Raw genomic sequence first — 11315 nt, forward strand, 5'->3', positions numbered from 1 at the left:
CTCTCATTAGAAGGCGGGTGTAAGTGCCATCCAACCGTTTCTCTAGTTTCTTTGAACGTGTCCATGTCTCGGAGCCATAGAGTAGAATCGGCTCAACGGTCGTCCTAAATATTTTTACTTAACATCTTACTAAGCTGGGATGACCAGATCTTATGCATGTCATTGCAGGCTGACCAGGCCATACCCTTCCTAGTTTGAAAGATATATATGAACCCAAATACTTGTAGTCATCAACCTGTTTCAGAGGAGTGTTAAGTGTTTGTATAATGTGGTTATTGTTGGATTTGCATATATTTACGTATTCAGTTTTCGTCTCGTTTAGATAAAGACCAACACAGTTGGAGGCCTGCTCAAGAGACTGAAGGAGAGCCTGAGCTCTTGATTGACTGATTGACTCCAATGATTGACTGATAAGCGCGATGTCATCAGCGAAGTCAGTGTCATTATTCTCATTTATCTTAGCTCACCAACAACCCTGTGCACCAGCTTTTCTCTTGAAGTTTAAACAAACTATTTTTAATCTTTCTTTCCCCCTTTCCTTCTTGTTTTAATTGTCCTTGCAATGTGGTTTTGATTTAAGCGGAGCTACAGTTGTGTGTCTGATAGATTGGGATCTATGCACCCTTGCTTTATTTGCATGCCTTTACCGAATAAGCAACGGCACGCGCAATCCCAATTTTTATCAGCCAAACAACGCGCGTGGATAATTCTCTTCGGCTCATGCCCCAGGGGAATTATTTCACGATGTGCCCGTTTGCTGTGTTTATTGTTATGTGAAAAACCTGATGGCTATGAATGTATTGTGACTTGGATTTGATCAAATAATTATCGCATATGCTCTAAATACAGGTTTGGAACTCATCGTGGGCGGCTGTGGTTCAGGAGGTAGAGCAGGTCATCCAATGATCCCTGGGTCGGCGGTTCGAATCCCGGCTCCTCCTGTCCACATGTCGAAGTGTCCTTGGGCAAGACACTGAACCCTACATTGCCTCCAATGAGTTGGTTGGTGTGAGCTCGCCACCATTGGTGTCTGAATGTGGGAAGTGAGGACCCTGGCGTCGACTGTTCGCCGCTTCACCTCCCAATGTATGAATGAATTGTAAAGTGCTTTGACCACTTGGAAAAGTGCTATGAAAATGCAATTCATTATAAAAATGCAATTCATTATTTGATTTATCGTGTGTATTTGGTTTCATATACAAGAGGGGTTTTTCAAAGCATTTCATTTCATTTTCATTTCGCACATAGTGTAACACAATAGAGTACAAATCATAATAGATAACAATTAATATCTTTCATAATTCATTTGTCTTTCATAATGTATCTGATACACCTATGACGAAAAGGAGCAGGAAGAAGAATAAATTCTTATAAATACCTGCCCCCTTTTCACTTAAAAGTTTAGTTTACTTTATTGATTGGCGCATACACATCTAAACAAAACAAAACAAAAAAACAAACAAAAAACAAAAACAAAACAAAAGAGTAAAACAAAACAAGCAAGAAGTTGAGCAATGACGCGTGCAATAAATGATAGCTCTAGCTCTAGTTAACCTATTCATTGTCTTCATATTGTCTAAATATTTGATTTTTGTAATTTCTTTTAAATTGGCAAACATTTGTACAACCCTTTAAATTGTCATCCAGAGAATTCCATATTTAAATTCCTGTTATCGAAGGACACATCAGTCTTTGAGTGGTCCGTGCAAACTTATGTTTGAAGTCAAATTTCCTCCTACTATCCCTACTTTCTGAACTAGGATCGAATAGCTGTTGTAGATGAACTGGTAATGTTTTGCTTTTTGCACTAAACATAATTAATAAGGTTTGTAGCTTCACGATATGTTCAAATTTCAATACTCTCAGACTATTTGTGTGATCTCTATAATGCACTTTGTGCATGATTCGTACTGCTCTCTTCTGTAATAAGTATAATGGTTTTGTGGTGGTCATGTACGTATTCCCCCACACTTCAGCACAATAACTAAGATATGGAGAAATTAATGAAAAATAAAATATAATATTCGCATTGCTTCCTTTTCTAGCACATGCTTCACTTTGTTTAAAATAAAAATGCTCTTTGAGATATTTTTCTTAACATGTGCTATATGGGATTTCCATGTTAATTTGTCATCCATTATTACACCTAAGAACCGAAATTCTGATACTCTTGCGATGGCCACTGGTCATCTTTTTTCCTATTTCCGAAAACCATAAACTTTTTTCCAAATTCAGCGAGAGCTTGTTTACATCAAACCATTTTTTGAGTTGTTTCATTTCATGTGTAATGGTCTCAGCTAACTTATTTAAATCATATCCAGAGCAATGAAAATTTGTGTCATCTGCAAACAAAACAAATTGTAATAATTTTGATACGTCACAAATGTCATTAATGTATAGATTAAATAATGTGGGTCCCAAAACAGAACCTTGAGGGACTCCACATTCAATTTTCATACACTCTGATGTGTTACCTGCCCACTGCACATATTGTTGTCTATTGTCTAAATAGCTTCTCATCCAGTCCAGTACCATTCCTCTCACGCCGTATGTGTATAATTTAGAAATCAAAATTTAATGATTCAAGGTGTCGAAAGCTTAAATCTATAAATACCCCTATTGTATATTTATTTTCATGTGTTGATGTTGATATTTCCTCCATTATATTCATTAAAGCTGTTGCTGTGGACCTATTTTGCCGAAAGCCATATTGGCATTCACTCAACAATTGATGTTTTTCAATAAAAGCATCAAACTTTTGTGCAAAGATCTTTTCAAGCACCTTAGAGAATTGTGAGAGCAATGACACTGGTCTGTAATTATTGAAGCTATGCTTATCTCCTGATTTAAAAAGTGGAATAACTTTTGCAACTTTCATTCGATCTGGAAACTTGCCTGACTGAAAGGATAAATTAAAAATATAACAAAGGGGTTTGATGATACAATCAATTGTCTTTTTCACTATAACCATGTCTAACCCATCACACCACATCAGTGGATGTCTTATTTTTAGACTTTGTTACCATAGATAGGATTTCTTGTTCACTAACATTTCCCACAAACATAGACTGCAATACTTTACTACTTCCTGTCCAATCTGTTTCATCATGATTTTCAATTAAGTCTGCCAAATTTGGTCCAAAGTTTACAAAAAAAGAATTGAATTTGTTCACCATTTCGTTCTTGTCTTTTATAATTGTATTATTAGTATTGAAATGACTAGGTAAGTTTGTGGAAACTGGTTTATTACCCATTACTTTGTTTAAAATATTCCAGGTACCTTTAATGTTATTTTTGAGTGGTGTAAACCACTCCTACAACTGGCTTTTGTGTGCAGAAAAAAATGAGCATGGTTGCTATGTTCACACGGGTGTGATTTTTTTAGATGCATTCTGTAAGCTTTTTGTTATCCAAGGTTTTCTGTTGACGTTTTTTTTTTGCTTATGTAAAACTAATGGACAGTATTTTTCATACAGTGCCAAGTATTTATTTAAAAAAGCCTCACATGCTGCATTAACCTCATTCACATAGACCCCCGTCCAGTCAACCTGCCTAAGATCATCCCTGAACATGTTTATTGCATTATCCTTTCTTATTCTTATATATCTAGGCACATTTTCCTCCTCGTCCTTCTTAATTTGGCATTCTAATGTAAGAAAAATAGGTAAATGGTCGCTGACATCATTTATCACCAAACCACTTATGATTTTCTTCTCCAAGCTGTTGGTAAAAATATGGTCAATCAATGTAGCAGATGTTTCCGTTATTCTACTAGGCTTTATAGTGACTCCAAATATTTGGATGATGCCTTATGGCTGGATACCTTTAAGAGGTCCACATTGGTATCTCCACAGATAAAGAATGTTTTGTTTTTGTTTACCCTACTTAATATATCTTCAAGTGTTTCTGTGAATGTGTCTACCGTTGACCCAGGTTTCCTATATATATATATATATATATATATATATATATATATATATATATATATATATATATATATATATACACACACAAGTAACAATTATATTGCTCCTTTTTTCCATCTGTATTTCCACCGTTACACATTCCATTAGGTCATCAATTGCCATTGTCATGTATTCGACTGATTTACAATTCAATGAATTGTCCACAAAGAGTGCCACGCCTCCTGAGTTCTTATTTGATCTATTTGTGTGGTATAATTCATAACCATCAATGTGGAAGTCACAACCCCTTTCCTCATCTATCCAGGTTTCCGACAAGGCTATCAACTTGAATTTACCTTTAAGAGTGTTCAGAAAATCATTGATTGGAGTAAAGCTTTTGTAAAGGCTCCTACAATTGAAATGTATTAACGAAAATGTTCCTCTGTATAATAATCACAGGTGGCATTGATGGAATTAAACACATGATTTTCAGGATCAACATTATATTCAAAGTCGTGCAGTTTATACTCTGTATCATCCTCCATTGGGAATAAATGTTCAATTGTCTGTCATTTTTTACATTAAAGTTTTGCAGTTTGTTTCCATACACGATCGATGCATTGCATTTTAAAATACCTTTAGATTCCAGTGCCGTTCCATCAGCCCCAGTCTTAGTCCCTGCGCAGGCCGTCCGCCAGTCCGCTGTCAAACGGTGGCGCAAGCCTACTATTGCGGCTCCAAAACCGGCTAGCGACTTCACCCTGGTGCCTTTCCAATATACCCTCGCATACCGAATCGATGTCCCTCTCCGATCTGAATCCATGTGATTGTTTACGTTTTACTTCGGCTAAACGTAGCCTGACTGGCCATCCCCGTTTCCCGACAGGTATGTTCCATGTCCGTCACAGTCAATGTCAAAGTCATTCTTTATATTCGTCCAATTCCTGGAGATGCCTGATCACGACGACCTTGGCTTCCTCTGGTGTTCCGTTAAGTTTTATCATGACTTTACAATTTCGCGTCCACGTTGCCTGGATGTTGCCTTCCTTCTTTAGCATACGAGCGTGTCTAGCAATGTCTGCGTTCTTTTTAGTGAGATGCTCATTCATGTACACTCCACTTTCCTCTCACTATTATGGCTGGTATTATGGCTGGTATTGAACTGCTGTTATTTTTGTTTTTTGTAGATTCACTTCTTTACTCACAAAGAATGCTACGACTTGCTGCTCCAGTGATTGTTGTTCTTCTGGAGGGGGCTCGTCAGAGTCGGCGGCGTTACCGCCGGTCTCCGTAGCTCTCGCATAGCTCCTGTGAGTGGTTTTCAATGCGGTTACAATCACATCTTCCATTCGGGTATATAGTTCAAGGTCATCCACTCGACTCTCCAGGAACTACATTTTCTCCTCTCTCTTTCACCAGATTTTTTAGTTCTGTGATTTGTTCCACCAGGTTCATTATCATTTCTTGCTGTTTGGACACTTTCTCAACTTCTCTTGTCAGAGAGTATAGCGTCTCCTTGATCTCCTCCAGATCTTCAGCTTTTTTCTTTTTAGCCGCCGCCATTCTTTTGTTTTATTTTGCTTCCAGTCCGTCCGTTTTGTACGTTGCTTTAAATAAAAGCAATGTTGCTCTTATCGTATCACTGACATTATAGACTATCTGAGAAGCCGTTTGGCAGTGACCACACGCTGCCACACACCGCTGCCACAAAACTTGACGTTTTATCTGATCGAGGAGCTAGTATTGTATACCATTGATTTGATCCATTTTGAAGTAATGATATACAAAATTAGGACCTAATTTCCCTTACGGAACTTGACTACCTTTGTATGAATGCAATAATAACAAACAATTACAATTTCTCAAAAAATACCATTTATATTAGGACTCCCACCTGTGGGTCCTGGGACCCACTCTAGACCTAACAACATCACTGTGGTACATTCTGTTTCCTAGACGGGCTCTCTACCCATTCAGCTATGGCTGTCCCTCTCTAAGGAAGGACAATATCAGAACCAGGGATGGGTGTTTTCTGTGTATCTACGATGGTTAAAATGGAGTTTGAAGTTACAATGGGCTTGTCTGATAAAAATGAATATAAAATATCTAAATACTGAATTGAGAAAATTCAAAACTGTCCAAAGTGTTCACAAAAAGCCTGAGTAGACGATAACATTACCCACAATTATTTTGAAAGTGAAATATCCCTTTATGTAAGTAACAAAACAGCACATACCTATACGGTACAACTTTACTAAAGGTTGCATCTTCGCATCAAACAGTCCACGTCTCTGGTCCACCTCTGGCTGTTCCTCTGACACTGTTGAATGTCTTTTGGAGGCCATCTCTCTAGATACTGTAGACCTCTCCCTGTGGTGCTCTGTGGAAATCACCAGTAGAAACAACTTGTACTTATCATTCAAAAAGGGTTTACTGAACAACCAGGAATAATCTGGTGACCACCGGAGAGACGGGTGATAGCCGGAATGTGGACGGCACCCGGGAGCAGTATGGGTTGGCGCCCCAGCCTGTGTCTTCCGTGAGGAGGAAGCCCAACAACCCCACGGTGAGGCCTTTAGGAGGGCCATTCAAGCTGCAAGCGGAGCCTACAGCACCACCGTTGCCCAGGTGGAGCCTGCGGCACCACCGTTGCCCAGGTGGAGCCTGCGGCACCACCGTTGCCCATGTGGACTCTGCAGTACCACCGTTGCCCAGGTGGAGCCTACAGAACCACCGTTGCCCAGGTGGAGCCTGCAGCACCACGTTTGCCCAGGTGGAGCCTACAGAACCACCGTTGCTCAGGTGGAGCCTACAGAACCATTGTGGCTCAAGAATCCACCACTGTGTCTGGTGCTGATTGATGATTAGAACCTTCCTGGACAGATCACTTAACCCTTTGAGTGGTCCAGTGGTGCACGTACCATGTCTCGTGCTTTAAATGGTCTCACGCACACACAAGTTATTTCTTCTTTCTTTTTTCCTCACCATTTATGCCAAAAATCTTACATGATCTATACATGATTATGGGTTCAAACTTATACTTTAGGAATAAAACTATACTTTTGTAGCAGCACGAGCGGAAACAACATGCTGTGTGTCTGTCTGTCTGTCTTTTGGGGGACCATGAGTTACCAAATTATATATTTATCGTTACAGTTGCTGAATGACCCTTTAGTCTTGTTAGAATAACACTAATATAATTACATTACATACATTTGTTTTACCTGAGAGAGTCTTGCACCACATATTCCTACGTAGTAATGTCAAAGTTGACTCACCAGTCTCATCTTCCTGTTCATCTTTAATCTGTGGAGGTTGTGGTTCCTCCTGGACCAGACTGGATCTCCTCTCCTGTTGTTCGTCTTTAATCTGTGGAGGGTGTGGTTCCTCCTGGACCAGACTGGAACTCCTCTCCTGTTGTTCCTCTTTAATCTGTGGAGGGTGTGGTTCCTCCTGGACCAGACTGGATCTTCTCTCCTGATGTTGTGGAGGTTGTGGTTCCTCCTGGACCAGACTGGATCTCCTCTCCTCATATTCAGATGAAACCTCTTTACACACAGACAGAAGGAGGAGAGCGAAGGTAGCATCAGCAGAGCAACTCAAAGTGCTTTTGTCAACTCAAAGATGACATTTATTCTCCTATTTGTTTTGTCAGGATAACCATCGTTTTAAAAATGTCTCGAGTCTCTTCACAATGCCTCACAGAGCAAGGCGTTGTGAGTAGAGCCCGACATCGGTCTCACCGATGTAGCCGTCATTTGTGGCACCGATGTGTTTTTCATTAATGTAACCTACACTTGTCTTTTAGAATGTAATACGCGCTCTTTCGGTTTGATATTAATTAATTTCTTACAGCTGCAGAGAATGGATTTAAAAAGGCACTCTGCACGCCGTGCCTCCGACTCTGGAGCCTAGGCTGCAGCAGAAAACCCTGCCCTGCGAGTGACTGTCATAAAGGGAAGTCCAGCTGTCATTCCGGACCCCTCGCCCTTAGAACTTTTACATGGTTGTGAAACTACACATATTGTCCGGAGCGTGGAGCACATTTATGTCTCCTTGCTCACTGGGAGCGGAGGCATCCGGTGTATGGCTGTGTATACAGGAATATATGTAATTTATGTATGATCACAGACATTCTAGGGCTAGTATAACTATAGCCATGGTTCACATGACGCTCGTACTTCACGAGCGTCATGGCTTAACTTCCGCCTGTTTTACATGATCGCTACATTTACAGAGCAAACGTGTACATAAACATTCAGATTTCAAATATAAAGTACTCACATGTGCCACGGGTGTTAGAAATGTACTGGTACAGCGATTAGCATTGCTGCATCCCGCGTTGTGTAATAAAAGGTATTTTTATCCAAGCTGGTTTTTTTTGCCATTGGCTTTCAACTACGCGCCCCTATCGGTCGGGAGGAGTGTGGCACTGGGTGTGTTCGATATAGGCACGCTGACCGCTCTGCCAATACAGACAAATAGGCGAGTGTGTTCCCTGTGTGCAACTGTGAATGGAACACGTGGAAGGAACACGTTATTCCAACCAGTTCCTTACCCCTCCATCAGGCGCCCCGGCTGGCCAGGGGGAGGCAGTTTAGAGACCAGGATTACTGCATGTTTTTGTGAGGGTACCTACCCTAGGAGACACAGGGAGAACATGCAAGGGAGAACATGCAAACTCCACACATAAAGGCCCTTTCGCAAACCCCGCCTCGGGTATGGGCACTGATGACGCGGAGGGGGAAACACGCCGCCAGCACCCACAGCGCCCCTAGCGGGAATCGAACCCAGGACCTTCTAGCTGTGAGGCGACAGCACTACCAACTGTGCCACCGTGCCCCTAATACCAGCAAATTTCTAACACCTGTGGCACATGTGGTGAGGACTTTGTTTGAAATCTGAATGTTTATGTACACGTTTTCCATGTAAATGTAGCGATTGCGTAAAACTGGCTTCAGTTGTGTCATGACATGTGTTGGCGCCATTTTTGTTTTATTTATTTGTTCACTTCTTTCATAATGTTTATTTTCATATATATCAAATATTGTTTTGGAAAAGATAGTTATAATTTGGATTAATAGAAGCCTCCACCTCTAATTAGAAACTTAGTATGTCATGTCAATTTAGTGAGCCCCTTTGCACTTCCTTTATAATTTCTCCCCTTCAAAGTAAAAGCTCCTCTGCAGTGAGTCTGGAACAGTGAATTGTAACTTGTATTTTATTTTTGAAAGGCTCAGTGGGAGAGGAAGTGGGGTAGCCTGTTTAAGGTCTCTTGACATGCCTTTTGAGAACAATGGAAAATGTTTGGTGAGGCTGGCATACAGTTTTTGACCTTATTTCATACCTACTTACTAGCATACGAATTATTATTATTATTTTGGAGCTATTAATTTGACCTTTTCAGTTTGATTATTCAAGTGGACTTTTGTGTAACATAATAGGCATACATATTTTTTCGTTGAATTACAATTCCTCTTTGCACCTTTTTTCTGTTGGATATGGCGTATGAACAACATGTTTCAGGGCTAGTATAACTACTGGTAAATGTAGTTCAGTTCAGCTAGCTTAATGCTACTTGTAGCTAAGCTGGTGTTGTTCAGAGTCTACTAACCTGCAGTGTGTAGATCGATGTCCATAACAAAATCAATGTCCAACCGTTTGTTTTGTGTCTCCAGCAGAGTTTCTAGTGTCTCCATCTCTCTCTGGAAGAGGTTGACCATGAACTCTCCCACCGCACTGAGGCGCTCCAACACAAACACTCTGACGCTAAGCTCCACACTACAAACATCAGCAGCGCCACGCTGCTGTTTGTCCACAACAAACAATATCTCCTCTCCCACCGACGCTAGCTGTTCATTTATCTTCAGCCGTACAGACTCCATTTGACGCTTTTCACCTTTGGGAGACATTTCCACCAAGCTTTCTGTTCCTACTGTAATATAGAATGTGTAATAAAGGCACAAACATCAACAATTCCCGAGAGGCACGACAACAACATTACCGTGGATAACTAGCGTGGCCACGTGATGCAAACAAGTACTTCCGACCGGGTCAAAGTTTGTACGCATGCGCAATAAAGAATCCAGGCACTGTTGCCTTAATGCCTTTCGCCCCCTGGTGGTGGAGGTGTGTAACTGCCACAGATAGATAGATAGATAGATAGATAGATAGATAGATAGATAGATAGATAGATAGATAGATAGATAGATAGATAGATAGATAGATAGATAGATAGATAGATTGTTGGAGCCAAAATGCTTTTTGTTTATTTTGTTTTATTTATTTAAATGAACTAATGACCAAATGATGTGTCCTTCTTATATCATGACGTCATGGCAATCAGTCAGTCAGAATGGTGGGTGGTTGTCATGGAAACCCGTATTACCGGTCACTGTGATGGCACTCAGGTGTGACAGGGGAAGACGACAGTTTTCGACCGTGCGTGGTCGATGGTTCAGTTTGTTGTTTATTACAGTTTATTTAAGTTTGAATACTACTGCTGCAAATGTGGATTTGCTCAATAAATGGATTGACATATCCGGCGTGAGCGAGGACCCTCGCCTCGGCTCGGAGGCACCGCGAGGACACGCGTACGGACCAGCAGCCAGCCGGCCCGCCCGCCTCGCAGCGCTCGGACCAGCAGCCAGCCAGCCCGCACCGCGACGGTTTGGACCAGCACTGCAGCGCAGCCACTGCCCGCCAGAACATCCCGGTGAGCGGACAGCCGCGCTGCCAGCCCTCCTCGCAGCGCTTGGAGCAGCACAACTCCCCGGTGCTTGATCGTGGCATTGGGACGCCTAGCCCAGTTTGAATTGGGCCGGTCCTCTGTGCACAGAAAGGTAACGTAGCGCGCTACCAGCTGGTTAACCTATAAGGCCATATAAAAAAAATGTGTGCACACAAAAGGTACTTTGAGAAAGAGAGAAGAACAAAACAAAAGCGATTGGTGAAATCCAATGCATTGGTGGTTTTATGGTTTTCAACTCCTTTTTTTATAAGGTCTTAAGGTTTTAATGTGATGGTTGTAACTGTGATGAATAACTGTGGGTTTTTACTGTGAAATAACAAGGTACTGTTTTTATATTTTGACACTGTTGGTTTAATTGCAATAATGGATTCAGATAATGGTGTTCTGGGTCCAACTGAGCCAAACGTGGCACAAGAGCCCCCAGTGGCTGAAGCGCACGTTACGTGCTCAAATGGTGATGCAATGGTTGAACCATCAGAGGGTGAAAAACAGTCCACAGAGGCTGAAACACAGTCCAATGTGACCACCACAGGTCAAGGTGCTCACAGTGAAATTGAATCACAGGTTGAACCACAGGTTGAATCACAGGTTACCACAAAACGCAAGGTGAAATTAACACCAAAGGCCTTAGCTGAGAAAATTGACTCACTACAAAAGGA

This window comes from Electrona antarctica (assembly GCF_951216825.1).
Source record: "Electrona antarctica genome assembly, contig: scaffold_25, whole genome shotgun sequence".
Lineage (NCBI taxonomy): Eukaryota > Metazoa > Chordata > Actinopteri > Myctophiformes > Myctophidae > Electrona > Electrona antarctica.